We start from the raw sequence: 19,009 nt of genomic DNA, 5'->3' as shown, positions 1-19,009 counted from the left end.
CAACGTCGACTTTTCCTTCCTGTAACACCACGTGGAATTTTCCTTCATGTAACACATCATGGACTTTTTCTTCCTATAACACCACATGGACTTTTTCTTCCTAGTCTAAAACCACGTGGACTTTTTCATCCTATGACACCACGTGGACTTTTTCTTCCTATAACACCACGTGGACATTTTCTTCCTATAACACAACATGGACTTTTTCTTCCTATAACACCACATGGAATTTTTCTTCCTATAACACCTCGTGGACTTTTTCTTCCTGTAACACCTCCTGGACATTTTCTTCCTTGTCTAACACCACGTGGACTTTTTCATCCTATGACACCACGTGGACTTTTTCTTCCTATAACACCACGTGGACATTTTCTTCCTATAACACAACATGGACTTTTTCTTCCTATAACACCACATGGAATTTTTCTTCCTATAACACCTCGTGGACTTTTTCTTCCTAGTCTAACACCACGTGGACTTTTTCTTCCTATAACACCACATGGACTTTTGCTTCCTATAACACCATATGGACTTTTTCTTCCTATAACACCACATGGACTTTTTCTTCCTATAACACCACATGGATTTTTTCTTCCTATAACACCACATGGACATTTTCTTCCTATAACATCACGTGGACTTTTTCTTCCTATAACACCACGTGGACTTTTTCTTCCTGTAACACCACATGGACTTTTTCTTCCTATAACAGCACATGGACTTTTTCTTCCTATAACACCACATGGATTTTTTCTTTCTATAACACCACATGGGCATTTTCTTCCTGTAACATCACGTGGACTTTTTCTTCCTATAACACCACGTGGACTTTTTCTTCCTGTAACACCTTGTGGACTTTTTCTTCCTATAACACCACATGGACTTTTTCTTCCTAGTCTAACACCACGTGGACTTTTTCTTCCTATAACACAAGGTAGACTTTTTCTTCCTGTAACACCTCGTGGACATTGTCTTCCTATAACACTACATGGACTTATTCTTCCTAGTCTAACACCACGTGGACCTTTTCTTCCCATAACAACACGTGGACTTTTTCTTCCTATAACACCACGTGGACTTTTTCTTCCTGTAACACCAGGTGGACTTTTTCTTCCTGTAAAACCACATGGACTTTTTCTACCTAGTCTAACACCTCGTGGACTTTTTCTTCCTATAACACCACGTAGACTTTTTCTTCCTGTAACATCTCGTGGACATTTTCTTCCTATAACACCACATGGACTTTTTCTTCCTAGTCTAACACCACGTGGACATTTTCTTCCTATAACACCACGTGGACTTTTCCTTCCTGTAACACCACGTGGATTTTTCCTTCCTGTAATACCACGTGGAATTTTCCTTCATGTAACACCTCATGGACTTTTTCTTCCTATAACACCACATGGACTTTTTCTTCCTAGTCTAAAACCACGTGGACTTTTTCTTCCTATAACGCAACGTAGACTTTTTCTTCCTGTAACACCTCCTGGACATTTTCTTCCTAGTCTAACACCACGTGGACTTTTTCATCCTATGACACCACGTGGACTTTTTCTTCCTATAACACCACGTGGACATTTTCTTCCTATAACACAACATGGACTTTTTCTTCCTATAACACCACATGGACTTTTTCTTCCTGTAACACCACATGGACTTTTTCTTCCTATAACAGCACATGGACATTTTCTTCCTATAACACCACATGGATTTTTTCTTTCTATAACACCACATGGACATTTTCTTCCTGTAACATCACGTGGACTTTTTCTTCCTATAACACCACGTGGACTTTTTCTTCCTGTAACACCTTGTGGACTTTTTCTTCCTATAACACCACATGGACTTTTTCTTCCTAATCTAACACTACGTGGACTTTTTCTTCCTATAACACAACGTAGACTTTTTCTTCCTGTAACACCTCTTGGACATTGTCTTCCTATAACACTACATGGACTTATTCTTCCTAGACTAACACCACGTGGACTTTTTCTTCCTATAACACAACGTAGACTTTTTCTTCCTGTAACACCTCGTGGACATTGTCTTCCTATAACACTACATGGACTTATTCTTCCTAGTCTAACACCACGTGGACTTTTTCTTCCCATAACAACACGTGGACTTTTTCTTCCTGTAACACCACGTGGACCTTTTCTTCCTGTAACACCACATGGACTTTTTCTTCCTGTAACACCTGGTGGACTTTTTCTTCCTATAACACCACGTGGACTTTTTCTTCCTATACCACCACGTGGACTTTTTCTTCCTATAACACTACGTGGACGTTTTCTTCCTGTAACACCACGTGGACTTTTTCTTCCTGTAACACCACGTCGACTTTTCCTTCCTGTAACACAACGTCGACTTTTCCTTCCTGTAACACCACGTGGAATTTTCCTTCATGTAACACCTCATGGACTTTTTCTTCCTATAACACCACATGGACTTTTTCTTCCTAGTCTAAAACCACGTGGAATTTTTAATCCTATAACACAACGTAGACTTTTTCTTCCTGTAACACCTCCTGGACATTTTCTTCCTTGTCTAACACCACGTGGACTTTTTCATCCTATGACACCACGTGGACTTTTTCTTCCTATAACACCACGTGGACATTTTCTTCCTATAACACAACATCGACTTTTTCTTCCTATAACACCACATGGAATTTTTCTTCCTATAACACCTCGTGGACTTTTTCTTCCTAGTCTAACACCACGTGGACTTTTTCTTCCTATAACACCACATGGACTTTTTCTTCCTATAACACCATATGGACTTTTTCTTCCTATAACACCACATGGACTTTTTCTTCCTATAACACCACATGGATTTTTTCTTCCTATAACACCACATGGACATTTTCTTCCTATAACATCACGTGGACTTTTTCTTCCTATAACACCACGTGCACTTTTACTTCCTGTAACACCACATGGACTTTTTCTTCCTATAACAGCACATGGACTTTTTCTTCCTATAACACCACATGGATTTTTTCTTTCTATAACACCACATGGACATTTTCTTCCTGTAACATCACGTGGACTTTTTCTTCCTATAACACCACGTGGACTTTTTCTTCCTGTAACACCTTGTGGACTTTTTCTTCCTATAACACCACATGGACTTTTTCTTCCTAGTCTAACACCACGTGGACTTTTTCTTCCTATAACACAAGGTAGACTTTTTCTTCCTGTAACACCTCGTGGACATTGTCTTCCTATAACACTACATGGACTTATTCTTCCTAGTCTAACACCACGTGGACCTTTTCTTTCCATAACAACACGTGGACTTTTTCTTCCTGTAACACCACGTTGACATTTTCTTCCTATCACACCACATGGACTTTTTCTTCCTGTAACACCACATGGACTTTTTCTTCCTGTAACACCACATGGACTTTTTCTTCCTATAACACCACGTGGACTTTTTCTTCCTATACCACCACGTGGACTTTTTCTTCCTATAACACTACGTGGACGTTTTCTTTCTGTAACACCACGTGGACTTTTTCTTCCTGTAACACCACGTGGACTTTTCCTTCCTGTAACACCACGTGGACTTTTCCTTCCTCTAACACCACGTGGACTTTTTCTTCCTCTAACACCACGTGGACTTTTTCTTCCTATAACACCACCTGGACTTTTTCTTCCTATAACACCACGTGGACTTTTTCTTCCTATAACACCACATGGACATTTTCTTCCTATAACATCTCGTGGACATTTTCTTCCTATAACACCACATGGACTTTTTCTTCCTATTCTAACACCACATGGACTTTTTCTTCCTATAACACAACATGGACTTTTTCTTCCTATAAAACCTCGTGGACTTTTTCTTCCTAGTCTAACACCACGTGGACTTTTTCTTCCTATAACACCCCATGGACTTTTTCTTCCTATAAGACCACATGGACTTTACCTTCCTATAACACCACATGGACTTTTTCTTCCTATAACACCACATGGATTTTTTCTTCCTATAACGCCACATGGACATTTTCTTCCTATAACATCACGTGGACTTTTTCTTCCTATAACACCACGTGGACTTTTTCTTCCTGTAACACCTCGTGGAGTTTTTCTTCCTGTAACACCACATGGACTTTTTCTTCCTAGTCTAACACCACGTGGACTTTTTCTTCCTATAACACCATGTGGACTTTTTCTTCCTGTAACACCACGTGGACATTTTCTTCCTATAACACCACATGGACTTTTTCTACCTGTAACACAACATGGACTTTGTCTTCCTGTAACACCACATGGACTTTTTCTTCCTATAACACCACGTGGACTTTTTCTTCCTATAACACTACGAGGACGTTTTCTTCCTGTAACACCACGTGGACTTTTTCTTCCTGTAACACCACGTGGACTTTTCCTTCCTGTAACACCACGTCGACTTTTCCTTCCTGTAATACCACGTGGACTTTTTCTTCCTATAACACCACGTGGACTTTTCCTTCCTGTAACACTACGTGGACTTTTTCTTCCTCTAACACCACGTGGACTTTTTCTTCCTATAACACCACGTGGACTTTTTCTTCCTATAACAGCACATGAATATTTTCTTCCTATAACATCATGTGGACTTTTTCCTCTATAACACCTCGTGGACTTTTTCTTCCTGTAACACCTGGTGGACTTTTTCTTCCTATAACACCACGTGGACTTTTTCTTCCTATACCACCACGTGGACTTTTTCTTCCTATAACACTACGTGGACGTTTTCTTCCTGTAATACCACGTGGACTTTTTCTTCCTGTAACACCACGTCTACTTTTCCTTCCTGTAACACCACGTCGACTTTTCCTTCCTGTAACACCACGTGGAATTTTCCTTCATGTAACACCTCATGGACTTTTTCTTCCTATAACACCACATGGACTTTTTCTTCCTAGTCTAAAACCACGTGGAATTTTTCTTCCTATAACACAACGTAGACTTTTTCTTCCTGTAACACCTCCTGGACATTTTCTTCCTTGTCTAACACCACGTGGACTTTTTCATCCTATGACACCACGTGGACTTTTTCTTCCTATAACACCACGTGGACATTTTCTTCCTATAACACAACATGGACTTTTTCTTCCTATAACACCGCATGGAATTTTTCTTCCTATAACACCTCGTGGACTTTTTCTTCCTAGTCTAACACCACGTGGACTTTTTCTTCCTCTAACACCACGTGGACTTTTTCTTCCTATAACACCACGTGGACTTTTTCTTCCTATAACAGCACATGAATATTTTCTTCCTATAACATCATGTGGACTTTTTCCTCTATAACACCTCGTGGACTTTTTCTTCCTGTAACACCTGGTGGACTTTTTCTTCCTATAACACCACGTGGACTTTTTCTTCCTATACCACCACGTGGACTTTTTCTTCCTATAACACTACGTGGACGTTTTCTTCCTGTAATACCACGTGGACTTTTTCTTCCTGTAACACCACGTCTACTTTTCCTTCCTGTAACACCACGTCGACTTTTCCTTCCTGTAACACCACGTGGAATTTTCCTTCATGTAACACCTCATGGACTTTTTCTTCCTATAACACCACATGGACTTTTTCTTCCTAGTCTAAAACCACGTGGAATTTTTCTTCCTATAACACAACGTAGACTTTTTCTTCCTGTAACACCTCCTGGACATTTTCTTCCTTGTCTAACACCACGTGGACTTTTTCATCCTATGACACCACGTGGACTTTTTCTTCCTATAACACCACGTGGACATTTTCTTCCTATAACACAACATGGACTTTTTCTTCCTATAACACCGCATGGAATTTTTCTTCCTATAACACCTCGTGGACTTTTTCTTCCTAGTCTAACACCACGTGGACTTTTTCTTCCTATAACACAACATGGACTTTTTCTTCCTATAACAGCATATGGACTTTTTCTTCCTATAACACCACATGGACTTTTTCTTCCTATAACACCACATGGATTTTTTCTTCCTATAACACCACATGGACATTTTCTTCCTATAACATCACGTGGACTTTTTCTTCCTATAACACCACGTGGACTTTTTCTTCCTGTAACACCACATGGACTTTTTCTTCCTATAACAGCACATGGACTTTTTCTTCCTATAACACCACATGGATTTTTTCTTTCTATAACACCACATGGACATTTTCTTCCTGTAACATCACGTGGACTTTTTCTTCCTATAACACCACGTGGACTGTTTCTTCCTGTAACACCTTGTGGACTTTTTCTTCCTATAACACCACATGGACTTTTTCTTCCTAGTCTAACACTACGTGGACTTTTTCTTCCTATAACACAACGTAGACTTTTTCTTCCTGTAACACCTCTTGGACATTGTCTTCCTATAACATTACATGGACTTATTCTTCCTAGACTAACACCACGTTGAGTTTTTCTTCCTATAACACAACGTAGACTTTTACTTCCTGAAACACCTCGTGGACATTGTCTTCCTATAACACTACATGGACTTATTCTTCCTAGTCTAACACCACGTGGACCTTTTCTTCCCATAACAACACGTGGACTTTTTCTTCCTGTAACACCACGTTGACATTTTCTTCCTATCACACCACATGGACTTTTTCTTCCTGTAACACCACATGGACTTTTTCTTCCTGTAACACCACATGGACTTTTTCTTCCTATAACACCACGTGGACTTTTTCTTCCTATACCACCACGTGGACTTTTTCTTCCTATAACACTACGTGGACGTTTTCTTCCTGTAACACCACGTGGACTTTTTCTTCCTGTAACACCACGTCGACTTTTCCTTCCTGTAACACCACGTCGACTTTTCCTTCCTGTAACACCACGTGCACTTTTCCTTCCTGTAACTCTATGTGGACTTTTTCTTCCTCTAACACCACGTGGACTTTTTCTTCCTATAACACCACGTGGACTTTTTCTTCCTATAACAGCACATGGACATTTTCGTCCTAAAACATCATGTGGACTTTTTCCTCTATAACACCTCGTGGACTTTTTCTTCCTGTAACACCTGGTGGACTTTTTCTTCCTATAGCACCACATGGACTTTTTCTTCCTATAACACCACGTGGACTTTTTCTTCCTATAACACCACATTGACGTTTTCTTCATGTAACACCACGTGGACTTTTTCTTCCTGTAACACCACGTGGACTTTTCCTTCCTGTAACACCACGTGGACTTTTCCTTCCTGTAACACCACGTGGACTTTTCCTTCCTCTAACACCACGTGGACTTTTTCTTCCTCTAACACCACATGGACTTTTTCTTCCTACAACACCACCTGGACTTTTTCTTCCTATAACACCACGTGGACTTTTTCTTCCTATAGCACCACATGGACATTTTCTTCCTATAACATCTCGTGGACATTTTCTTCCTATAACACCACATGGACTTTTTCTTCCTATTCTAACACCACATGGACTTTTTCTTCCTATAACACAACATGGACTTTTTCTTCCAATAAAACCTCGTGGACTTTTTCTTCCTAGTCTAACACCACGTGGACTTTTTCTTCCAATAACACCCCATGGACTTTTTCTTCCTATAACACCACATGGACTTTTTCTTCCTATAACACCACATGGACTTTTTCTTCCTATAACACCACGTGGACTTTTTCTTCCTATAACACTACGTGGACTTTTTTTTCCTAGTCAAACACCATGTGGACATTTTCATCCTATAACACCACGTGGACATTTTCTTCCTATAACACCACATTGACGTTTTCTACATGTAACACCACGTGGACTTTTTCTTCCTGTAACACCACGTGGACTTTTCCTTCCTGTAACACCACGTGGTCTTTTTCTTCCTATAACACAACGTAGACTTTTTCTTCCTGTAACACCTCTTGGACATTGTCTTCCTATAACACTACATGGACTTATTCTTCCTAGACTAACACCACGTGGAGTTTTTCTTCCTATAACACAACGTAGACTTTTTCTTCCTGAAACACCTCGTGGACATTGTCTTCCTATAACACTACATGGACTTATTCTTCCTAGTCTAACACCACGTGGACCTTTTCTTCCCATAACAACACGTGGACTTTTTCTTCCTGTAACACCACGTTGACATTTTCTTCCTATCACACCACATGGACTTTTTCTTCCTGTAACACCACATGGACTTTTTCTTCCTGTAACACCACATGGACTTTTTCTTCCTATAACACCACATGGACTTTTTCTTCCTATACCACCACGTGGACTTTTTCTTCCTATAACACTACGAGGACGTTTTCTTCCTGTAACACCACGTGGACTTTTTCTTCCTGTAACACCACGTCGACTTTTCCTTCCTGTAACACCACGTCGACTTTTCCTTCCTGTAACACCACGTGCACTTTTCCTTCCTGTAACTCTATGTGGACTTTTTCTTCCTCTAACACCACGTGGACTTTTTCTTCCTATAACACCACGTGGACTTTTTCTTCCTATAACAGCACATGGACATTTTCGTCCTAAAACATCATGTGGACTTTTTCCTCTATAACACCTCGTGGACTTTTTCTTCCTGTAACACCTGGTGGACTTTTTCTTCCTATAGCACCACATGGACTTTTTCTTCCTATAACACCACGTGCACTTTTTCTTCCTATAACACCACGTGGACTTTTTCTTCCTATAACACCTCGTGGACTTTTTCTTCCGATAACACTACATGGACTTTTTTTTCCTAGTCAAACACCATGTGGACTTTTTCATCCTATAACACCACGTGGACATTTTCTTCCTATAACACCACATTGACGTTTTCTTCATGTAACACCACGTGGACTTTTTCTTCCTGTAACACCACGTGGACTTTTCCTTCCTGTAACACCACGTGGACTTTTCCTTCCTGTAACACCACGTGGACTTTTCCTTCCTCTAACACCACGTGGACTTTTTCTTCCTCTAACACCACCTGGACTTTTTCTTCCTATAACACCACGTGGACTTTTTCTTCCTATAACACCACATGGACATTTTCTTCCTATAACATCTCGTGGACATTTTCTTCCTATAACACCACATGGACTTTTTCTTCCTATTCTAACACCACATGGACTTTTTCTTCCTATAACACAACATGGACTTTTTCTTCCAATAAAACCTCGTGGACTTTTTCCTCCTAGTCTAACACCACGTGGACTTTTTCTTCCAATAACACCCCATGGACTTTTTCTTCCTATAACACCACATGGACTTTTTCTTCCTATAACACCACATGGACTTTTTCTTCCTATAACACCACGTGGACTTTTTCTTCCTATAACACTACGTGGACTTTTTTTTCCTAGTCAAACACCATGTGGACTTTTTCATCCTATAACACCACGTGGACATTTTCTTCCTATAACACCACATTGACGTTTTCTTCATGTAACACCACGTGGACTTTTTCTTCCTGTAACACCACGTGGACTTTTCCTTCCTGTAACACCACGTGGACTTTTCCTTCCGGTAACACCACGTGGACTTTTCCTTCCTCTAACACCACGTGGACTTTTTCTTCCTCTAACACCACGTGGACTTTTTCTTCCTATAACACCACCTGGACTTTTTCTTCCTATAACACCACGTGGACTTTTTCTTCCTATAACACCACATGGACATTTTCTTCCTATAACATCTCGTGGACATTTTCTTCCTATAACACCACATGGACTTTTTCTTCCTATTCTAACACCACATGGACTTTTTCTTCCTATAACACAACATGGACTTTTTCTTCCTATAACACCACATGGACTTTTTCTTCCTATAACACCACGTGCACTTTTTCTTCCTATAACACCACGTGGACTTTTTCTTCCTATAACACCTCGTGGACTTTTTCTTCCGATAACACTACATGGACTTTTTTTTCCTAGTCAAACACCATGTGGACTTTTTCATCCAATAACACCACGTGGACATTTTCTTCCTATAACACCACATTGACGTTTTCTTCATGTAACACCACTTGGACTTTTTCTTCCTGTAACACCACGTGGACTTTTCCTTCCTGTAACACCACGTGGACTTTTCCTTCCTGTAACACCACGTGGACTTTTCCTTCCTCTAACACCACGTGGACTTTTTCTTCCTCTAACACCACCTGGACTTTTTCTTCCTATAACACCACGTGGACTTTTTCTTCCTATAACACCACATGGACATTTTCTTCCTATAACATCTCGTGGACATTTTCTTCCTATAACACCACATGGACTTTTTCTTCCTATTCTAACACCACATGGACTTTTTCTTCCTATAACACAACATGGACTTTTTCTTCCAATAAAACCTCGTGGACTTTTTCTTCCTAGTCTAACACCACGTGGACTTTTTCTTCCAATAACACCCCATGGACTTTTTCTTCCTATAACACCACATGGACTTTTTCTTCCTATAACACCACATGGACTTTTTCTTCCTATAACACCACGTGGACTTTTTCTTCCTATAACACTACGTGGACTTTTTTTTACTAGTCAAACACCATGTGGACTTTTTCATCCTATAACACCACGTGGACATTTTCTTCCTATAACACCACATTGACGTTTTCTTCATGTAACACCACGTGGACTTTTTCTTCCTGTAACACCACGTGGACTTTTCCTTCCTGTAACACCACGTGGACTTTTCCTTCCGGTAACACCACGTGGACTTTTCCTTCCTCTAACACCACGTGGACTTTTTCTTCCTCTAACACCACGTGGACTTTTTCTTCCTATAACACCACCTGGACTTTTTCTTCCTATAACACCACGTGGACTTTTTCTTCCTATAACACCACATGGACATTTTCTTCCTATAACATCTCGTGGACATTTTCTTCCTATAACACCACATGGACTTTTTCTTCCTATTCTAACACCACATGGACTTTTTCTTCCTATAACACAACATGGACTTTTTCTTCCTATAAAACCTCGTGGACTTTTTCTTCCTAGTCTAACACCACGTGGACTTTTTCTTCCTATAACACCCCATGGACTTTTTCTTCCTATAACACCACATGGACTTTTTCTTCCTATAACACCACATGGACTTTTTCTTCCTATAACACCACATGGATTTTTTCTTCCTATAACGCAACATGGACATTTTCTTCCTATAACATCACGTGGACTTTTTCTTCCTATAACACCACGTGGACTTTTTCTTCCTGTAACACCTCGTGGAGTTTTTCTTCCTATAACACCACATGGACTTTTTTTTCCTAGTCTAACACCACGTGGACTTTTTCTTCCTATAACACCATGTGGACTTTTTCTTCCTGTAACATCACGTGAACATTTTCTTCCTATCACACCACATGGACTTTCGTCCTGTAACACCACATGGACTTTGTCTTCCTGTAACACCACATGGACTTTTTCTTCCTATAACACCACGTGGACTTTTTCTTCCTATAACACTACGAGGACGTTTTCTTCCTGTAACACCACGTGGACTTTTTCTTCCTGTAACACCACGTGGACTTTTCCTTCCTGTAACACCACGTCGACTTTTCCTTCCTGTAATACCACGTGGACTTTTTCTTCCTATAACACCACATGGACTTTTTCTTCCTAGTCTAACACCACGTGGACTTTTTCTTCCTATAACACAAGGTAGACTTTTTCTTCCTGTAACACCTCGTGGACATTGTCTTCCTATAACACTACATGGACTTATTCTTCCTAGTCTAACACCACGTGGACCTTTTCTTCCCATAACAACACGTGGACTTTTTCTTCCTGTAACACCACGTTGACATTTTCTTCCTATCACACCACATGGACTTTTTCTTCCTGTAACACCACATGGACTTTTTCTTCCTGTAACACCACATGGACTTTTTCTTCCTATAACACCACGTGGACTTTTTCTTCCTATACCACCACGTGGACTTTTTCTTCCTATAACACTACGTGGACGTTTTCTTTCTGTAACACCACGTGGACTTTTTCTTCCTGTAACACCACGTGGACTTTTCCTTCCTGTAACACCACGTGGACTTTTCCTTCCTCTAACACCACGTGGACTTTTTCTTCCTCTAACACCACGTGGACTTTTTCTTCCTATAACACCACCTGGACTTTTTCTTCCTATAATACCACGTGGACTTTTTCTTCCTATAACACCACATGGACATTTTCTTCCTATAACATCTCGTGGACATTTTCTTCCTATAACACCACATGGACTTTTTCTTCCTATTCTAACACCACATGGACTTTTTCTTCCTATTACACAACATGGACTTTTTCTTCCTATAAAACCTCGTGGACTTTTTCTTCCTAGTCTAACACCACGTGGACTTTTTCCTCCTATAACACCCCATGGACTTTTTCTTCCTATAAGACCACATGGATTTTTTCTTCCTATAACGCCACATGGACATTTTCTTCCTATAACATCACGTGGACTTTTTCTTCCTATAACACCACGTGGACTTTTTCTTCCTGTAACACCTCGTGGAGTTTTTCTTCCTGTAACACCACATGGACTTTTTCTTCCTAGTCTAACACCACGTGGACTTTTTCTTCCTATAACACCATGTGGACTTTTTCTTCCTGTAACACCACGTGGACATTTTCTTCCTATAACACCACATGGACTTTTTCTACCTGTAACACCACATGGACTTTGTCTTCCTGTAACACCACATGGACTTTTTCTTCCTATAACACCACGTGGACTTTTTCTTCCTATAACACTACGAGGACGTTTTCTTCCTGTAACACCACGTGGACTTTTTCTTCCTGTAACACCACGTGGACTTTTCCTTCCTGTAACACCACGTCGACTTTTCCTTCCTGTAATACCACGTGGACTTTTTCTTCCTATAACACCACGTGGACTTTTCCTTCCTGTAACACTACATGGACTTTTTCTTCCTCTAACACCACGTGGACTTTTTCTTCCTATAACACCACGTGGACTTTTTCTTCCTATAACAGCACATGAATATTTTCTTCCTATAACATCATGTGGACTTTTTCCTCTATAACACCTCGTGGACTTTTTCTTCCTGTAACACCTGGTGGACTTTTTCTTCCTATAACACCACGTGGACTTTTTCTTCCTATACCACCACGTGGACTTTTTCTTCCTATAACACTACGTGGACGTTTTCTTCCTGTAACACCACGTGGACTTTTTCTTCCTGTAACACCACGTCTACTTTTCCTTCCTGTAACACCACGTCGACTTTTCCTTCCTGTAACACCACGTGGAATTTTCCTTCATGTAACACCTCATGGACTTTTTCTTCCTATAACACCACATGGACTTTTTCTTCCTAGTCTAAAACCACGTGGAATTTTTCTTCCTATAACACAACGTAGACTTTTTGTTCCTGTAACACCTCCTGGACATTTTCTTCCTTGTCTAACACCACGTGGACTTTTTCATCCTATGACACCACGTGGACTTTTTCTTCCTATAACACCACGTGTACATTTTCTTCCTATAACACAACATGGACTTTTTCTTCCTATAACACCGCATGGAATTTTTCTTCCTATAACACCTCGTGGACTTTTTCTTCCTAGTCTAACACCACGTGGACTTTTTCTTCCTATAACACCACATGGACTTTTTCTTCCTATAACACCATATGGACTTTTTCTTCCTATAACACCACATGGACTTTTTCTTCCTATAACACCACATGGATTTTTTCTTCCTATAACACCACATGGACATTTTCTTCCTATAACATCACGTGGACTTTTTCTTCCTATAACACCACGTGGACTTTTTCTTCCTGTAACCCCACATGGACTTTTTCTTCCTATAACAGCACATGGACTTTTTCTTCCTATAACACCACATGGATTTTTTCTTTCTATAACACCACATGGACATTTTCTTCCTGTAACATCACGTGGACTTTTTCTTCCTATAACACCACGTGGACTGTTTCTTCCTGTAACACCTTGTGGACTTTTTCTTCCTATAACACAACGTAGACTTTTTCTTCCTGTAACACCTCTTGGACATTGTCTTCCTATAACACTACATGGACTTATTCTTCCTAGACTAACACCACGTGGAGTTTTTCTTCCTATAACACAACGTAGACTTTTTCTTCCTGAAACACCTCGTGGACATTGTCTTCCTATAACACTACATGGACTTATTCTTCCTAGTCTAACACCACGTGGACCTTTTCTTCCCATAACAACACGTGGACTTTTTCTTCCTGTAACACCACGTTGATATTTTCTTCCTATCACACCACATGGACTTTTTCTTCCTGTAACACCACATGGACTTTTTCTTCCTGTAACACCACATGGACTTTTTCTTCCTATAACACCACGTGGACTTTTTCTTCCTATACCACCACGTGGACTTTTTCTTCCTATAACACTACGTGGACGTTTTCTTCCTGTAACACCACGTGGACTTTTTCTTCCTGTAACACCACGTCGACTTTTCCTTCCTGTAACACCACGTCGACTTTTCCTTCCTGTAACACCACGTGCACTTATCCTTCCTGTAACTCTATGTGGACTTTTTCTTCCTCTAACACCACGTGGACTTTTTCTTCGTATAACACCACGTGGACTTTTTCTTCCTATAACAGCACATGGACATTTTCGTCCTAAAACATCATGTGGACTTTTTCCTCTATAACACCTCGTGGACTTTTTCTTCCTGTAACACCTGGTGGACTTTTTCTTCCTATAGCACCACATGGACTTTTTCTTCCTATAACACCACGTGCACTTTTTCTTCCTATAACACCACGTGGACTTTTTCTTCCTATAACACCTCGTGGACTTTTTCTTCCTATAACACGACATGGACACTTTATTCCTAGTCTAACACCACGTGGACTTTTTCTTCCGATAACACTACATGGACTTTTTTTTCCTAGTCAAACACCATGTGGACTTTTTCATCCTATAACACCACGTGGACATTTTCTTCCTATAACACCACATTGACGTTTTCTTCATGTAACACCACGTGGACTTTTTCTTCCTGTAACACCACGTGGACTTTTCCTTCCTGTAACACCACGTGGACTTTTCCTTCCTGTAACACCACGTGGACTTTTCCTTCCTCTAACACCACGTGGACTTTTTCTTCCTCTAACACCACATGGACTTTTTCTTCCTACAACACCACCTGGACTTTTTCTTCCTATAACACCACGTGGACTTTTTCTTCCTATAACACCACATGGACATTTTCTTCCTATAACATCTCGTGGACATTTTCTTCCTATAACACCACATGGACTTTTTCTTCCTATTCTAACACCACATGGACTTTTTCTTCCTATAACACAACATGGACTTTTTCTTCCAATAAAACCTCGTGGACTTTTTCTTCCTAGTCTAACACCACGTGGACTTTTTCTTCCAATAACACCCCATGGACTTTTTCTTCCTATAACACCACATGGACTTTTTCTTCCTATAACACCACATGGACTTTTTCTTCCTATAACACCACGTGGACTTTTTCTTCCTATAACACTACGTGGACTTTTTTTTCCTAGTCAAACACCATGTGGACTTTTTCATCCTATAACACCACGTGGACATTTTCTTCCTATAACTCCACATTGACGTTTTCTTCATGTAACACCACGTGGACTTTTTCTTCCTGTAACACCACGTGGACTTTTCCTTCCTGTAACACCACGTGGACTTTTCCTTCCGGTAACACCACGTGGACTTTTCCTTCCTCTAACACCACGTGGACTTTTTCTTCCTCTAACACCACGTGGACTTTTTCTTCCTATAACACCACCTGGACTTTTTCTTCCTATAACACCACGTGGACTTTTTCTTCCTATAACACCACATGGACATTTTCTTCCTATAACATCTCGTGGACATTTTCTTCCTATAACACCACATGGACTTTTTCTTCCTATTCTAACACCACATGGACTTTTTCTTCCTATAACACAACATGGACTTTTTCTTCCTATAAAACCTCGTGGACTTTTTCTTCCTAGTCTAACACCACGTGGACTTTTTCTTCCTATAACACCCCATGGACTTTTTCTTCCTATAACACCACATGGACTTTTTCTTCCTATAACACCACATGGACTTTTTCTTCCTATAACACCACATGGATTTTTTCTTCCTTAAACGCCACATGGACATTTTCTTCCTATAACATCACGTGGACTTTTTCTTCCTATAACACCACGTGGACTTTTTCTTCCTGTAACACCTCGTGGAGTTTTTCTTCCTATAACACCACATGGACTTTTTTTTCCTAGTCTAACACCACGTGGACTTTTTCTTCCTATAACACCATGTGGACTTTTTCTTCCTGTAACACCACGTGAACATTTTCTTCCTATAACACCACATGGACTTTTTCTTCCTGTAACACCACATGGACTTTGTCTTCCTGTAACACCACATGGACTTTTTCTTCCTATAACACCACGTGGACTTTTTCTTCCTATAACACTACGAGGACGTTTTCTTCCTGTAACACCACGTGGACTTTTTCTTCCTGTAACACCACGTGGACTTTTCCTTCCTGTAACACCACGTCGACTTTTCCTTCCTGTAATACCACGTGGACTTTTTCTTCCTATAACACCACGTGGACTTTTCCTTCCTGTAACACTACGTGGACTTTTTCTTCCTCTAACACCACGTGGACTTTTTCTTCCTTTAACACCACGTGGACTTTTTCTTCCTATAACAGCACATGAACATTTTCTTCCTATGACATCATATGGACTTTTTCCTCTATAACACCTCGTGGACTTTTTCTTCCTGTAACACCTGGTGGACTTTTTCTTCCTATAACACCACCTGCACTTTTTCTTCCTATAACACCACGTGGACTTTTTCTTCCTATAACACCACGTGGACTTTTTCTTCCTATAACACGACATGGACATTTTCTTCCTAGTCTAACACCACGTTGTCTTTTTCTTCCTATAACGCAACGAAGACTTTTTCCTCCTGTAACACCTCGTGGACATTTTCTTCCTATAACACCACATGGACGTTTTCTTCCTGTAACACCACGTGGACTTTTTCTTCCTGTAACACCACGTGGACTTTTCCTTCCTGTAACACCACGTGGACTTTTCCTTCCTGTAACACCACGTGGACATTTCTTTCCTGTAACACCGCGTGGACTTTTTCTTCCTCTAACACCACATGGACTTTTTCTACCTAGTCTAACACCACGTGGACTTTTTCTTCCTATAACACCACGTAGACTTTTTCTTCCTGTAACATCTCATGGACATTTTCTTCCTATAACACCACATGGATTTTTTCTTCCTAGTCTAACCCCACGTGGACATTTTCTTCCTATAACACCACGTGGACTTTTCCTTCCTGTAACACAACGTGGACTTTTCCTTCCTGTAACACCACGTGGAATTTGCCTTCATGTAACACCTCATGGACTTTTTCTTCCTATAACACCACATGGTCTTTTTCTTCCTAGTCTAAAACCACGTGGACTTTTTCTTCCTATAACACAACGTAGACTTTTTCTTCCTGTAACACCTCCTGGACATTTTCTTCCTAGTCTAACACCACGTGGACTTTTTCATCCTATGACACCACGTGGACCTTTTCTTCCTATAACACCACGTGGACATTTTCTTCCTATAACACAACATGGACTTTTTCTTCCTATAACACCACATGGACTTTCTCTTCCTATAACACCTCGTGGACTTTTTCTTCCTAGTCTAACACCACGTGGACTTTTTCTTCCTATAACACCACATGGACTTTTCCTTCCTATAACACCATATGGACATTTTCTTCCTATAACACCACATGGACTTTTTCTTCCTATAACACCACATGTATTTTTTCTTCCCATAACACCACATGGACATTTTCTTCCTATAACATCACGTGGACTTTTTCTTCCTATAACACCACGTGGACTTTTTCTTCCTGTAACACCACGTGGACTTTTTCTTCCTATAACACCACATTGACTTTTTCTTCCTAGTCTAACACCACGTGGACTTATTCTTCCTATAACACAACGTATACTTTTTCTTCCTGTAACACCTCGTGGACATTGTCTTCCTATTACACCACGTGGACATTTTCTTCCTATAACACCACATGGAATTTTTCTTCCTATAACACCACATGGACATTTTCTTCCTATAACACCACATGGACATTTTCTTCCTATAACATCACGTGGACTTTTTCTTCCTATAACACCACGTGGACTTTTTCTTCCTGTAACACCTCGTGGACTTTTTCTTCCTTTAACACCACGTGGACGTTTTATACCTGTAACACCACGTGGACTTTTTCTTCCTGTAACACCACCTGGACTTTTCCTTCCTGTAACACCACGTGGACTTTTCCTTCCTGTAACACCACGTGGACTTTTCCTTCCTGTAACACCACGTGGACTTTTTCTTCCTATAACACCTAGTGGACTTTTTCTTCCTATAACACCACATGGACTTTTTCTTCCTAGTCTAACACCACATGGACTTTTTCTTCCTATAACACCACATGGTCTTTTTCTTCCTATAACACCACGTGGACTTTTTCTTCCTGTAAGACCACATGGACTTTTTCTTCCTATAACAGCACATGGACTTTTTCTTCCTATAACACCACATGGATTTTTTCTTTCTATAACACCACATGGACATTTTCTTCCTGTAACATCACGTGGACTTTTTCTTCCTATAACACCACGTGGACTTTTTCTTCCTAGTCTAACACAACATGGACTTTTTCTTCCTATAACACCACATGGTCTTTTTCTTCCTATAACACAACATGGACATTTTCTTCCTAGTCTAACACCACGTGGACTTTTTCATCCTATGACACCACGTGGACTTTTTCTTCCTATAACACCACGTGGACATTTTCTTCCTGTAACACCTCGTGGACATTGTCTTCCTATTACACCACGTGGACATTTTCTTCCTATAACACCACATGGAATTTTTCTTCCTATAACACCACATGGACATTTTCTTCCTATAACACCACATGGACATTTTCTTCCTATAACATCAC

This window comes from Hypanus sabinus (assembly GCF_030144855.1).
Source record: "Hypanus sabinus isolate sHypSab1 chromosome Y unlocalized genomic scaffold, sHypSab1.hap1 SUPER_Y_unloc_1, whole genome shotgun sequence".
Taxonomy (NCBI): domain Eukaryota; kingdom Metazoa; phylum Chordata; class Chondrichthyes; order Myliobatiformes; family Dasyatidae; genus Hypanus; species Hypanus sabinus.
Note: the sequence above shows the minus strand (reverse complement) of the source record.